This window comes from Curcuma longa, chromosome 15 (assembly GCF_044706935.1).
Source record: "Curcuma longa cultivar G26 ecotype Majalengka, Jawa Barat chromosome 15, ITB_CL_G26_1.1, whole genome shotgun sequence".
NCBI classification, from domain to species: Eukaryota; Viridiplantae; Streptophyta; class Magnoliopsida; order Zingiberales; family Zingiberaceae; genus Curcuma; species Curcuma longa.
Genome location: NC_133875.1, coordinates 9,231,031 through 9,246,385, shown reverse-complemented (window position 1 = coordinate 9,246,385; position 15,355 = coordinate 9,231,031). Strand labels below are relative to the sequence as shown.

Genomic DNA, 15,355 nt, shown 5'->3' with positions numbered 1-15,355 from the left:
TAAATATTTCCCGCTCTAGTAAGAGATTTGTCTTCTTCAGTTTTGCCTCCTAAGTCACCAATTGGGATTCCACTAGTGCCAACAAAGTCGCTGGTTGTTTTTCTTTCTTCTTCTGTCTCTTCTTCTCTGAAGAAACCTATAGGTCTAGCTCCTTCACTCAAGCCTTGTGTTTGCTTTCCATAGATGCCACCTTAGCCTCGGTGGCATCATCGTCTTATGTACTAGCTGATGATCGATGACGATCGATTCAAGAGAAGACTTATTCCGGAAACCACGCAACAACGTTTATCGCGATCGTTCTTGAACTTTCTAACTATCATCAAGAATCATATTCTCGATGTAGCTTATCGGTGGTCAACCTTTGACCGCCGAATTGGGACAAACAACCGAAAACACTTTTTGATATGATGAAATAATTTTCCGAAAGCTTCGCAAGCTTCCGAGAGGATTATACATAGTCGTCAAACGATCGAGGATGAACAACATCCTGATAGCAAAACTTCCAACAATAATTGACGATTTTTTCAGCAACAATTTCACAAATTGCTCGCTCTAGGAAAAAGAAACCAATACAGGTTTTTCTCTCCCTCTCCCACACGGCTGAAATAGGGAATGCTCCCTGGTTTTCACACAACAACAGCATACAAACAGGGCTTCCGGCTTCCTCTCCTCCTCATCGTCGGCAAGTAAAGGATGGCAGCGCACCACCGAGAATATAAAGTACAACCACTCCCGATCCTCTATTTTTCTTGCTTGCGGCCAGCAGGTGCTCGGGCGGGTTGCAGCCAGCAGGGAGGCGCGATCCTAGTCGGACAGAGATGTGATCGCAGCCGACAGCGAGTGGCGATCACGGCCGGACAGAGCAGCGGATCCAGCAGCTCGGGCTTCTCTAGCGGGCGACGATGACTTCTTCCTCTCCAGCGAAGGAAGGCAGCGCCGCAATGTCAAGCTCGCAGGGAAGAAGAACAGGGGCTTTGGCTCCTTGCTTCTCCGGTGAGATGCGTGCGATCAACCACCAACGCGTGTGCACGGGGAAGAAGAACAGATTCGGCACCATGCGAGGGGAGGAGAAGATGAACAAGAGCCTTTCACCACCTAATCGCGATTCGGCACCGTGATCGCAATGGAGAAGAAGAACAGTGCTAGGGTTTCCACACCGCCCTAGCCAACTACTTAAATCGCGTTCATGCGATTCCTTTAGAGCAAGCCGTCGCGATTTCCTGTCTCTTGTGGAGAAGAAGTGCGCGACGACCTTACTAGCGAGCCACGTGAACTGGTTGGCTAAATCAGTAGAAAATCGAAAGTAACGGAATAAACCAAACTGGGTTTGATTATTAGGGTTTACTGTAGTGAACCAGATTCATTCTTGGTTCGTTTGGTTCAGTAACCAAACGACCTCTGATTTGATCCAAACCAGTTTTATTCAATTCGTCTTCACAAGATGAATTTTTTTATCACATCTGTTCTGCCAAAATCTCTTCCATCATGAACCAAACTAAGTTGGTTCAATTTTGATTTAAAATTAAATCATTTGGTTTACTAACCAAACGACCTTTGATTTGAACGAAATCAATTTCGTTCATTTTATCTTTACGAGACGAATTCCATCATTTTGTCCATTGTTTGGTCTAATCAGATTTTATTTCTCTCGCTCTGAGAATTTAATTCTTAAACTCGTTTTAAGTCATTTGGAGAACTTGCAGTGCGTGTGACCCAATAAGTTCCCGATTATGTTGATCATCCGTAATTAACCATTAATTGTGGAATGATCATGAATGGCACCTAGTAGTACATCATGATTCCCAATTGATCGAAAAATTAATGATTGATTCCAAAACATTTCTAAACCCTTTAACAACTTCAATTAAACGTGTCTCATTCCTTTCACCATCTTATACCCGCTTGGTTCAAGACATGGTCTATGTGTTAGTCCCCACTAGGCTGACTACATCACACCTAGCCCAAGTTGCTTTCTTGTCCTGTGGATTTAAGTTACTTGTACATGTGTCCAAGAATACCGTACTCTTAACATGTAATGCTTTGGCTAAAGACTTTTAGTAGCAATTCTAACAAGCGACCGCAAGGTATGCGTCTCCTTTTTCAAGGAGTGATGAATACTCTGTGGGCTATTCAAACAACTTCGGACACTTCGACTTATACCCAATCATTTCGAGCCCACACCTCCTTAGAGATGCTTGCTTAAGATGTCAAAGTATAAGCTTTCGCGACCAAGGTGACTTGAATACCACAAGTTAAAGGAAACTCACACTTAAGCTGCACTGAGATCTTCATTGACATATGTATCGAACTATATGAAGTCTCAAGGCAAGTCACTTCAATGAACTAGTTACCTTTAACCAGCATCCACGTTTAACTCTCAACATCCAATATCTCCAGTATTGAAATCGGTTGCTTAGCTAACCAAGGAGTTCAAACGTGTTAGTCTTGATAGAATCGATGATGTCCGTGCTCATCAATTCCTCGATTAGGGATAATTTCAATACATTCATAATTGCACATGTAGAGATGCTCACGAGTTGTGATCCAATCACAAATTCTCTCATGCTATGAATCGTATTGCGGACATATAGTATTTGAGTTTAAGATCCAATTAAATACATAGAAAATGTACACTCAAATAGTGAATTGCTATTTATCCAATAAATAGTATAATTGTAAGACGATTGCTTTAGGACACCTCTCAAATATAACACCTCAACCCACATTTGTCATATAAATTAACTTACTCAGGGGGATATCCTAATTTTAAGAAATCCTTACCCCAATCATGCATAGGACCAGTGCTTAAAAAATGGAAGCAAGCTCAACGTCTTTCATTTTCTTCGGATAAGAGAAATAATGAAAAGGATGGGGGATGGGGGTAAGAGGGATGTAGTATAAATGAAAAATTATTATCACTCCACAGAGTATCCTGTAAGAGTTGAGAGCAAGTTATTGAAGAGGAATCTAAAAATATCCAAAGACCTCAATGAAAAACTAAGGAATAGGAAATCTAAGACCACCTAGTAGTTATCCTCGAAAAAATGAGAGAAAATCGACAGGAGGGAGACAAGGTTGGTCAAAAAAGTTGGGAATCACTAATCGATGTCAGCTAGTACCTCGAACTACATCATCACCTAGTCTAAATCTCTGCCATTAATATCCAATTCCGTAGACTCGTACCAAGTGGCAGAAGAGCTTATGACCGCCATTGAGAATGTAGAAGAAGGGAGGGGAAATGAAACATGATAATCACAAAGGACTTACAGAGAGAAGAGTGAGTGTTGGGGTTAGAAAGAATCGTCAGATGTACTTTGAAGATGAAAGATCGATATGAGAACATGTGATTTTTTTGTCATCACCAAAACCCTAAATATAGACTACGGGGATCTTCGTGTCATCCATCAATTTTTGATAAAGGAAGCTACTATCATCATCCATTGGATGTGGCACACTAACCCATAGAATCCTAGCAGTTGCCTTGAATAATGCATGCCTACATCTCTCCACGCGTGTCAACATTAGACCGATTGCCATTTATGAATGCATAAGATAAAACAACCCTAGGAAGGATATGCCATCACGCGTATCATTTGCATTTATGATGCGTATCTCGCATGTTGCTGAGGTAAGCGGTAACGTATGCTTCCTCGATCCCACCAATCACTTGGCTGCCCCAATTCCAGAAGACTCATAATTTTTAGACTCCCTCTAAACTCGGCTCATTCATTGACAAGATAAGACTGCCCACCCGAAACCTCCTATTCCTCGACACTCACCATTCACAAACCCAACCCTTGAGTTTTTGTGCTTGTTACCATTCATCGAGTACATACTCGAGTCTTTACCTTCTCAAGTCCATACTCGAACCTTAGCTTTCTCTAGTCCATACTCGGGCCTTTACTTACTCGAGTCCATACTCGAGCCTTGACTTTCTTGAGTCCATACACAAACCTTTACATTTTTGAGTCCACACTCAAGCCTTTACATCCTTGAGACCACACTCAGGCCTTTACATTGTCGAGTCCTCACTCCGGCCTTTACTTTCTTGAATTTCATTCAGGCCTTTACCTTCTTGAGTCCATACCTAGGTCCTTATATTCGAGTCTATTTTGCTCAATGCTCATGTTCTCATCCTCAACACTTAGAGTTTTATTTAAAGTTTATGGTGTTTACACTTAGCCCTCAATCTATCACACAATTAAACCTTACAACTTCACATATATGAAAATTTAATAAATTCCTTAATAAATAGTACTCAGTGTAGTAAAAGAAGAATTTTATGTTTCATTTCAAAAGTTGGAGGTCATATTCATAAGCTAAAAATCAAAATTATATTAAAAATCTTAAACTATTACATATCGTCCAAATCTTCTAGAGGCATTTCGTTTAGAATTTTCTTCAGATTTATAAAATTTATAAGAAAATTTATGGGTAGATGTCCAGCCTCTTGTAGCTGCTTAGTAGTTCCTACAACTCTGTACTTGATCATCCTAAGTACACGATCACTAAGTGCATCATAGATCTTGCGCTTCTCTTCCTTCTGCCATTATTCTTCTCGAGCCTTATAATTTTGGAGCATCACTTCCTTTTCCTTCAAATCATCCCTCTGGGCCTCCACATGGCTCTCCAACTTCTATATCTCTGTCTTTCTTGATCGGGACTTGGATATTCCCTCTCCAGTAGTGTACGTGTATGTTGCAACTCACCTTCCTGAGTGTCTAGGTCAGTCTCCACCCTTGCCAGTAAATCTACGACCTCCTCCTCATTCCTCTCTTGCTTCTCCTTCTCTGGGGTAACCTGTGCCACCAAATCTTGTATTTGGGCCTCACGTCGACCCTATAATGAGGCCATTTCAGTCTGAAGAGTCTTTACTTCTTGGTGTCGCAGGAGTAGTTGCTATGTCTGGGACTGAAGCATATCTTGTAGCTCTTCATCTCTACCTCTACCCCCTTTGATTCTTGAGTGGAGGCCAATCAAGCCTCTAACTCGGCTATTTGAGACCTTTGTTGCCGTTGCATCTACAATGCCTCTGGCCCTCTAGAGGTGAATTCGAATGCCTCAACCCATACCTACAAGATCAATCAAGTCGTAAGCAAGTTCACCAGAAGATTAGACTTACCTTTCTTTGTAAATTCTTACCCCTATTAAATCCTTTACCATGGCCTTCATCAGCCCGACAAAGGATTCACTGTCTCACCTCATCACAGAGTCATGCTAGATTTCCACCATAGTACTAGAAAGGGTTATCACCTTGCCCGCTACGACCCCTGGCTGGGCAGATGTATTCTCAAGTCCTATCCCCTCTGTCATCGGTCGATGAGTTGACGATTCAAGACAGTCTGTAGAAGGTGGAAATAGGCCATTTGGTTTCACCATATGAACTTCGCCCCCCCCCCCCCCCCCCCTCATTTGAAAACTAGGGGAGGTAGACCACGGGCACGCTTGTCTCTAAACTAATTCCTGAAGGCAAGGTCTTTTTCTTGGTGCCTGTTGTGAGTCTCCTAATGACTCAGCTATCTCGACTATCGGAGGTTGAGGGGAGGTGCCCCTGCAGCTGAGGTCAAGTCAACTAGTAGTTCTGAGGATCGAGCTTTTTGTTACTCGTTGGGTGGCTGAACAGCGGGGTTGTTGTGTCCTTCTACTTTGGATGTAGACTCCTTTAGCCGCTTGTTGATGGTAGCCCTCAGCATGATTTCAAAAATTACACAGTCACGGGGAAGAAAGGTAATAGGAAATAAACTGGATGCAGAGAGAAGACAAAGCTTTCATTTAATATAGTCCTCCCTGCCCTTATATATACTTCTAGGAATACCAATAACCGTTGTTGATCCACATTTAGGATATTTGTTCAAAGCCGTCGGATCTCACATGCGAATCGATGATGATGGACTCTTTACAAATCCTCAATGTTTAGCACGTGTGTCAACCACATACTAGTTTCATTTATGTGCGCCCACTTACAAGGCAACCAATCGACACCACATCAACCCTACAAATGGGTCAGTGGTTAAATTCAGATTTCATCAGTTCAATCAGTTGGACTTGTGTGTTCAACTAAACTTAAAGGAAAGACTTGTGATATGGTAAGAAGAGGGAATCATACATGACAAAGTCAAGTCAATAGTCAAGACTAGTTGAAGGTTAAAAGTCAAGATCTAGTGGAGGTTAAAGACAAACTTCGACCTCATTAACTCGGTTTGAGAACATCGGTTTCTCCATCCATTAGCTTGGCCACCTCAACTCCCTCACCGACTCAGTCATCTTGACTCCAGAAGATAACCTCCTCAACTCTAAGGGACACAGCTTCCTCGACTCATTCATTAGCTCGATCATTCCAACTCCAAAGGATACAGTCTCCTCAACTAGCATAGCCTTTTCTACTCCTTTATAGCTCAGTCACCCTGACTCTGGAGGATACAACCTCTTCAAGTCCTTCACTGACTCAGTCACCCTGACTCTAGAGGATACAATCTTCTCAACTCCCTCATCAATTCGGCTACTCTAACTCTAGAGACATAGCCTCCTCAATTACCTCATAGACTCGGCCACCTCGATGTCGAAGGATTCAGACTCCATGACTCCTCTAAAATCTAATATTCTTACAAGGGCCTACTGACGATTATTGCGAATATTCTTGAGCATAGCACCACAAAGTGAATGTTTGAAATCATATGGATGTTAAACTTGGTCCCCTAAATACTCTCCTACATACATGTGGTATGCAATGAATGGAGGAGTAAATAATAGTTGTCGGATCTGGTCTTCCATGATTGTAGACGTGGAGATGCTCTTTTTGGCGAATACATAAACCCTGGAGAAAACATGCAAAGGAGGAGGTGATTCAATTTTTCTTTTCTTCTTTCTTCTCCAGATTATTTGACTGTTTTTCATCTTTTAAAATTTCTATTCTAACTTGAGTGTCAAAGTGGCTACGTTGAGCTCCATCGGCACTCTTCTTAATTTTCATCGGAGTGTTGTAGGTATCTTTGACATTTTCTGTCTCTTCAGGACACTCAATATTCGCCACCTCCGATATTCTACCCTGCTGACTCTTCAAACCGCGATCTCAATCAGGAACATTATGATTGCAAGAGATCTACTTTTGGTAGTTGAGAAATAAGGCAAAAAGATATTATCTAAGAGTAATTCACTGAGAGCTTGTACGTCGTAAAGTAAGAGCTTGGGGACTATTAAATCATTTTAAATAAATATGGTAGCAATTGTAAGTGTTTTTCTTTTATGTGTTTTTATTTTTACTGCTAATTACATTTGTGATTTTGCTATTGAGAGCAAAAGTTTTGAGATCTACACTTACAGGTTGAACAATCATTATTCACCTTCCCCTCTAACTCGACCATCTAGTCCTAATAAAGCTTAGAAGAGATAGATCATCAAGGACATGTGTCGAAGCCTTCGTCTTTGAATTAAGCCCTCAGAAACTTTGAGAACTTGAACACATAATCAAAGGACGCACCCTTATAATCATGCACAATTGTTGGTTCAAACTATGCGGCTAGACGGGGAAATAGATACATCCCTGTAATTAAAAACTCTTTTTTAGATGCTCTTGCAAAATGGCAGGCGTAATCAGTTGTTAGCAATCAAAATCAAAGTTCATTGTTTGTGTTTGAGCTTAATGTCTGAGGGTTGTTTTGTCCCTAACACATTTTTGTAATGCTGGGTGAAGGCTGCGACGCTACCTTAGCTTCCTGGTCTTGTATCCTGCAGTTTTCCAATTGTTTATTGTTGATAGTCATTCTAGTCTTCCTCCCATTGGCAATCTTATGAAGAAGGAAGTAGTTTCATAACTTGCCTTCACCAATCTGATTTTTCTTTTCTTTTCTTTGAACCCAGCTAATTTCTTTAGCTCTGAGCAGCCCATCTATGATTCATTTGATATATTTGAACTCATTTAGTTCAGATTGTGTTAACCTCCTTTATCTGAAAATTCCTTCCATATCAATAATTTTTCATCTGCCCAGCAATACTGTTTTCAGATTCTGTCCCATGCTTTCAGCAGTTTCCTGATTCTTCTCAGTTTCACATTCCAGTAAGCTGCCACATCTTGATTAAACCTGGGGTTCTGCCAGTTTTCTTCAATCAAAGCTGAATGATTGGCCACAACAACCATTTGTTTTCAAATTTAAAAGTGAAAGTTTAAAATTGTCGATTGAACTTCTGAGCACAATTAGATGGGTTTATGGTCTGAGAACCCAAGTTTGCAAGAGTTGTCTTCCTAACAGATGAAATTTCCATATTGAATTTGCTTACTAACAGAGCAAATGCTCATTACACAATTGCTTTGTTTATTGCAATCGGCTTCAAAATGGTGCCAAGAATAGCATAGCATATAAACTCCTAGTTGTTTCTCATCTACTCTTTCTACTTGCATTTATCCACGCAAACAATGCTTCTCGTAGAGGAATCACAACCCTTGTCAGCCATGCAGGAAGAGGCCACTTAGTAGTCCACCTCCTACTTCTGAACACTACCACGAACACTACCTACATGCCGGAGCTTGGAAGAAGGGAACGTGAGCGAAGACGATAGAATACGGGGCTAGTGTGACTGGCTGCGATGCTTCAACTTGAACAGGCTCCATCGACGGAATATTCCCATTCTCATCTACTTTCAAGGCGTTGCCATTCAGCAGCATGGTCTGGCTATGGAGGTCACCGCCCTGGGCTGTCAGGTGGTACTCTTCCCTTGTGTTTTCCGCCGGAGGCAGACCAGGAATATTTCCCCTGAATACCAGCCCAGAGATTTCCAGCCTTGCTTATGATCGAAACCTGAGTCGTGGTGTTGCCACTGAGATTGATCAATAGCAGTGTGATTCCTCGCTGCGAGCGTCGTTCATTTCCATCAACATTATCAATCAATCATCGATTAAAAAAAAATACAGGAATCTCTCAGAGATCTCTACTTACTGATTCTTTCGCACAGTGAGCGTAAGCTCTTATCGAATTGGGTACTTTGCCGGTTAAATTTGTCGACAGGACCCGGGTTCCCATCAACCTGTGCCACAGCAGAGCACTGCAAGAATCGGAGTAACCAGAGTTTCGCTCTGTCTGTCATTTGTTTCCTCGGACATGGTTCAACTCACTGAGGCGTTCGATTTACCTGTAGTAATCAGGATTTGGATGGAAGGTGGTGGTGTTGAGAAGGCCATAGTTTCCGCCGACCAACGTCTGCCGGCAATATGTCTTGGTGTCGTAGGTGGCGGACATGCCGAGCTGGTCCAGGAACCTAACAAGCACTCGATGAATCAATCATTCACTAGCGCCCTCAAAGGATGCGAAGTGGTCGCTGGTGTTCACTCACCAGAAGCTGAAGACGAAGGCGTCAGTCACTAGATGGTGGCCGCTGTTGTAAGCCCCTCCAGCCTCACCGACCCAGCCCTTGACCTTAGTCCCGCTGCTCCTGAGCAGGCCCTGCAGATCTCTGAACGTGCTCGCTTCGCCGTCCAGACAGGTCGGGTCCAGAATTTTCTCGACCAAATGCTCGTCCACGCCTGATCAAATCGAGCATTTAGCGATTCACTCGAGCTACGGCACTAACTAAGAGGATGATGTTTATGCTGAACCTGCGCCGAGGTTGTAGATGTGGTGAGTGACCACGTCCAACGAGTCGGGTTTCGTTTTCCGGACGAGCTCCGCGAACCAGTCGGCGTCGAAGAAACCCCCCGGCGCTAGCACCAGAGGTTTAACTGGGAAGCCTCGGTAGATGTCGTCGATGAGCCATTTGAGGTTGATCACATCTGCGGCATACTGATCTGCATCGACTCTGGTTCCCACTCCCGATCCACTTAGCTCGTTTCCTAGCAGACAACACGAATCATTGAATGGGTATTAATCGGAAATCAAGTTCCAGTTTCTCTTCTCGATTAGAGCATACTTACCGAACTCCCAACCGTGAATTGTGTAGCCCTTGTTGACGGTGTAGCGAATGAGAGAAGCAGCGTTAGTGTAGTTCCAAGGTCCCCCAAATGAGCCATCACTCTGAGGAAGCCTTCCATTTAGTGCATTCAATCCAAAGATTATGACGGCCCTGATTTTGAGCAAAGTTCGGTCGGTGTCTATAATCGCTTGCGAAAGTTCAAATACATGCGTTTCAGATTGCTACGAAGCAAATGGTGCTCACCCTGATTTCTTGAAGAACTCGTTCAGTTCGTCCCATCTGGGCAAAGGTAAGCAGCCTTGAGTAAAACCAAACATCTCGGACTCGTTCTTGACGAACTTCGTGCATGGCTGCGCAGGGTCTAATGTTTGGTATGCCACCTTATCTTGCAAGGAACCCCCGAGACGAAGCTTCAGCGGCGAGAAAGCTGGCAAAAAGATCATATCCACATTAAATAAACGAAAACATTTATCAGATTCCTCGTCCTTAAGAACTCGAATTGAAGAATTTTTTTTAGCCAATGGCTTCACCTTTTACAGCATTTAACAAGATGGGACTGGAAAGATCCTGCATGGACCAAAGAGGGGGAAAATGAATCGACTATGACCTCAGAACAGTATCAATTTCGAGTTTCAACGGAAGAAAACTCACCAGGTTGAGCATGGATGCCAACCCCCAGCTACATGTCCCATAATCACACTTCTCCGGCGGCCACCAGTCCAGAGTAGCGCAGATGAAGTCTTCATCAGTCACGGCGATAGGGGCTGCTGCATCGACAATGACAGCGTCGCCGTATGCCCCTGCTCCAGAGTATGCTGCAACATGCCTGCCGAGGCACAGAAGCAAAAAGCACCCCAGCAGATGAAGAAGAACACCACCATTAGAGACCCTGTTCATGCTCTCAGCCTCCACAAAGAAAAAAAAGAATCAGTTTCTCCAGAATGAGGTCAGAGGCCAAAAATTCAAAGAAACAATAAATAGCATATCAGTTTGAGGTGTTTTCTACTTGGTTTGGTGTTGGTTTGGTGGAGAAGATTAAGCTGAAAACTTTGATGACATTGTGACTGGGGAAGTGAGAGAGAGACAGAGAGAGAGAGAGGGAAAAGGCAGAACCTTTTGATTTCCGTTTCTTTAATGAATGAACTCGTGAATATTGACTGGACCACTGAACAAAAGCAATGGTATGCCTCAGAGTAAGTGGGGTTCATCTGGGGGAGAAGAAGGTGGATTCCTGATCTATTCAATGCTAGGAAGGTTCATCCATGGCAGCTTCCAACAATAATTTAAGCCAAGAGGGAGGAACTTAATGGTGGCACGGTATCATTTCTCCATGTAAACAACTGTGTGCTCCATTTCTTTATAGCATGAGCCTGAGTCTTTTGTCTGCGACTAATTCATTTAAATTGGTAAAAGTAGATTTGACCTTTGCATGGGATGGTGAAGAAATTGCACTGTTCATGTTGCTTGTGAATGCAGGAAGGGAGTTGCTCGTTGGTTTGCTCAGGGAGACTTCTCACCTTCAAATTGTTGCATACAAGCAAAGATAAAGGGCTTCCTTAGTCTTCACCAACTCATTTCAATGGTCTTTTTCTGTTTTTTTTTCCTAATACCTTTCTATTTTTTTTCTTATAGCTTTCTTCCTTAAGATACAAGTATGGAGACGATAGATTACCAAAATCGAGTTGTTGGATTGCTCAGGATCTTGAATGAAGTTGAAGTGAAAAAAATAATAGCCTTAGAAGTTAAATTGAAATAATGTTAATTTAATAGGACCCTTTTAATTTTTTTATGGATTTGATTCAATAGTGAATATGAAAAATAAATGTTCTAAATAACAAATTACATTAATATTAATAGACATTATAATTATTGTTAATTTCAAAATAAAAATATTAATCATGAAATTAAAACCTCTAATTTCATGCAGCTTGTTTAATTTTGAATATTCTTTATAAATTTCTTTTTTTAAAAAAGTATGTCCATCTAAAATTTATCTTCAATTTATTTTTTTAATTATTTTCTATTTTATACTATTTGATTCATAGCATTATTCTCTCCCTCTCTATTAAGGAGAATTTAGAGTAAAATTTTTCAATATTTATTTCATAAAATAATAAATTACTCATCTTTCTGTTGTTCACCTATTATAAAATAATAAAAGATGGAACTAACTTTCTATTTATAGAATATTTTATTGAATATATTTTTTTAACAGTAGAAATCAGATCAAAATGAGCTTTCCTTCCTCATTGTTTTCCTCACTCTCACAAGAGTTACATGGTCGCCTTAAATTCTAAAACCCTAAATCTAAAATCCTAAATCCTAAATCCTATACGGATGCTATGACAGTTTGGCTGGCTTTGTGCAACACTACTGTGAATGTAATCATATTTTTTTTTCTTCTTTCCTTAAGGAGATTCTTTTTTCTCCCTTTCATTATTTTCTTTTCTTTTCTCTCGCTTTTCTTAAAAGATTTTTCTCCATCTAAAATTACTCCTCGAAGTAAACAAAGCCTAAGCAAACTTCTTTATCATTTTCAAGTATAGGATGTAATATGTAGTATTTAGTAATATTACTTCGTTATTTTTGTTCTTTGTCCCTTTGATTGAAAAAATAATAATATACTTTATTTTTCTTTTTTTAATTTAACTCTAAGATATTCCTTTTTACTCATCCTTCCATTGAATAAGAAAAATATGACTTTATTTTGCCATAAGAATTTAAGTCTATCAAAATAATATGGCATGAAGGAATTGTTACATAAAATTTACAACATAATCAACATACGAAATTAGTGTTCTAATTTCTCTCAATAAATAAACATATATATCCTCCAAATTAAAAATTATAGTTATGTTTAAATAAGTTCAAAAATTAAATAAACAATCATTGTATATGTCATATAAAGTCCATAGATATGGAAAATATATATATGCATCTAAAATAGATGTGATGAGTAATTTTAAATTACTATATTATTATGCATTTAAAATAATTATTATTTAATATAATCTTATTTCTACTATTGGCAATAAGTAGATCGCCCACTTTGGCATGTTGAATAAAATAGGATATCTAATTCACTTGGAAGAACTTATATTTATATGCATTAGGAGACGTGGGAAGTGACAAGATGTGCATTCAAGTTTTGGGTGTGTGGTAGACAAGGTAATGCAAAAAACAAATACCAACTACAAGGACCCCAAATACCAACTACAAGGACCCCAAGCTGAGCGAGGAGAGTTTGTCTTGTGGGAGTTGAAGTAGGTGAATCATTTAATTAATTAATAGATGATGATACAACTCAAACTAATCATTATACAGACAATAAATGGTTGAATGCCGATTACAAAAAACAACAAAAAAAATAGAAAAGAAAAATAAAGAAATTGGTTGAAGGGTGGATCAATGTAGGATTGACCTGCTCCACACAATTTATTCCGCCTTTTCTTTCTGAATAATATATAGACTCATGAGCAAACTACTCAATCTTGTGGATTTGGCAATGTATTTTGTGGTAGTAGGTTTGGATAAGATTGGAAATAATTAGGTTAGAAGGATAGACTAGTCCAACTTGTGCCAATCTTAAACCATATTAATTTTTTTAACCATATGTATATATAAAATAATGGTATCTATTGAAGTTAAACATTGACATTTAAAGAAACATATATAGATTAAAATGTGACACTTAGTCATTTTCCTAATTAGGATTCTCTTCCTAATTATAAATTTTACCTTTAAAGTGGCAAATACTCCTCTTTTAAAAAATTATTTTTCCTAATCTAGGCGAAGGTTCTAATTACTCAATCTCTTAATTCCTCATTCTCCCTAAATCTATCCTTCATCAATGTTGATTTTCATCAATAATCTCCCTTTGAATATTGACCTAAGTATCCTAAAGGGTTAAGGGTGAATACATGTTGATGGGGTGGGGTGAATAATGTTGATATACGGAGCACTAGATAATCGAATTGATATTTTGGTCATGACAAATAGTTTATGATAAGATTATGTTATATGCTAACAAGCTAAATTGAGTGTGCAAGGGGCATAGGAAAGTCCTAATTAAAGTTGGACAAGAAAGTCCTAGTCTGTAGAACTAGATAAAGAAGTCCTAGTCAAGTGGATTGGACTGGAAGACTTGACAAATCAAAGCATCAAGTAGGAAGTCTAGGCAGGTCAGTGGACTGGACATTTAGCGGATTGATGAGTCAACAAGGACCAGACATCTGAGGAAAGTCTGAAGGCCGAAGATCAGATGCTGAGCAAAAGTCTAACCAAATCTGGAGGACCGATAGTTGATAGAAGATAAACTCTCTTGAGAAGAGTAGGTGAGGACGTGTTTTCTTGAATTGAATAGTAGATCGGTCTGACCTAGAATTTTACTAGAAACTTAAAAGTCAAGACCAGACAGTTGTAAAAATATCTAATTTCTTATTAGAAATATATTATGTTAACTCTGTGATGCAAGAAATTAAGGGGCCAAAACTTCGGATTTCGAGCGCCCCTATGGATCTGGGTGACTAGACAGTACAGGTGCCCAAAAAGGATCCAAGCGCCCGGATGTCAACTGATCGAGCCAACAAAGTAGATGAGGTGGCGAGTCAAGATTGGCTGGAGACACCTCAACGTCCAAGTGCCTGGAAGGCTCCAGGTGCTAGGAGAAGGATAAAGCACGGCGGAGTCAAAGCTGACCCGACAACCTCCACATCAACATTTCAGGTGCTTGGAGATGCTAAGTCAATGTTGAGAGTAGATTGATGAGTCGACGTGGATGAGCTCGGAAGGAGTTCCAAGCGCTCGGATCGATAAATAAAAGCAGTTGCGAGGGGAAACCCAAAACATCAATTCTCGCTCTTCTCACGACCATTTTGCATGTGAACAAAGCATCCGAGACATTTTGCCATGATGCTGGAATGCTACACCAACAATTGAACACCGTTTTACATCCTTTTGTTGGTAGCCTTAAGTTTTCATTTCTCATCTATTTGTACTTAATCACTAGGATGGTAGAAGTGTCACCAATTCTATATCTTTATAAAGGCGAGACTCTTTCTCGTAAGAAAAGAGTTTACTAGTGAATTGCCCAATGTAAGCAGTCAAGGATTGCAAGCCTTGAAGTAGTAGCAAATGGTTGTGAACCATGTAAAAAAATAAACGAGTACTTACTTGTGCTTTATGATACATTCTGCTATGCATCTTTGATTTAATTACAAGTTTTTCGAAAAGGCGTGAAAAAGCCACAAGTACTATTCATCCCCTTTAGCGCTTACTTCGATCCTACAATTGGTATCAGAGTCGGGGTCACTCGAAGTTAGTGCAACCACTAATCAAGCTAGTTTTTCATCGTTTAATGTTTTTTTAAAAAAAAAATTAAATTTCTTCCCGCATTATTAATCCAAGACTAAGTCTTGAAACATTCTTGTTGTTTCTTTTTTTTATATGATTTTTT

General features: G+C 40.0%; 1 pseudogene; it reads right to left on the bottom strand.

The window, feature by feature from the left end:
• Positions 1–8,246: 8,246 nt before the first annotated feature.
• On the bottom strand, positions 8,247–11,203 carry LOC141846276 (heparanase-like protein 3; annotated as a pseudogene).
• Positions 11,204–15,355: the final 4,152 nt, after the last annotated feature.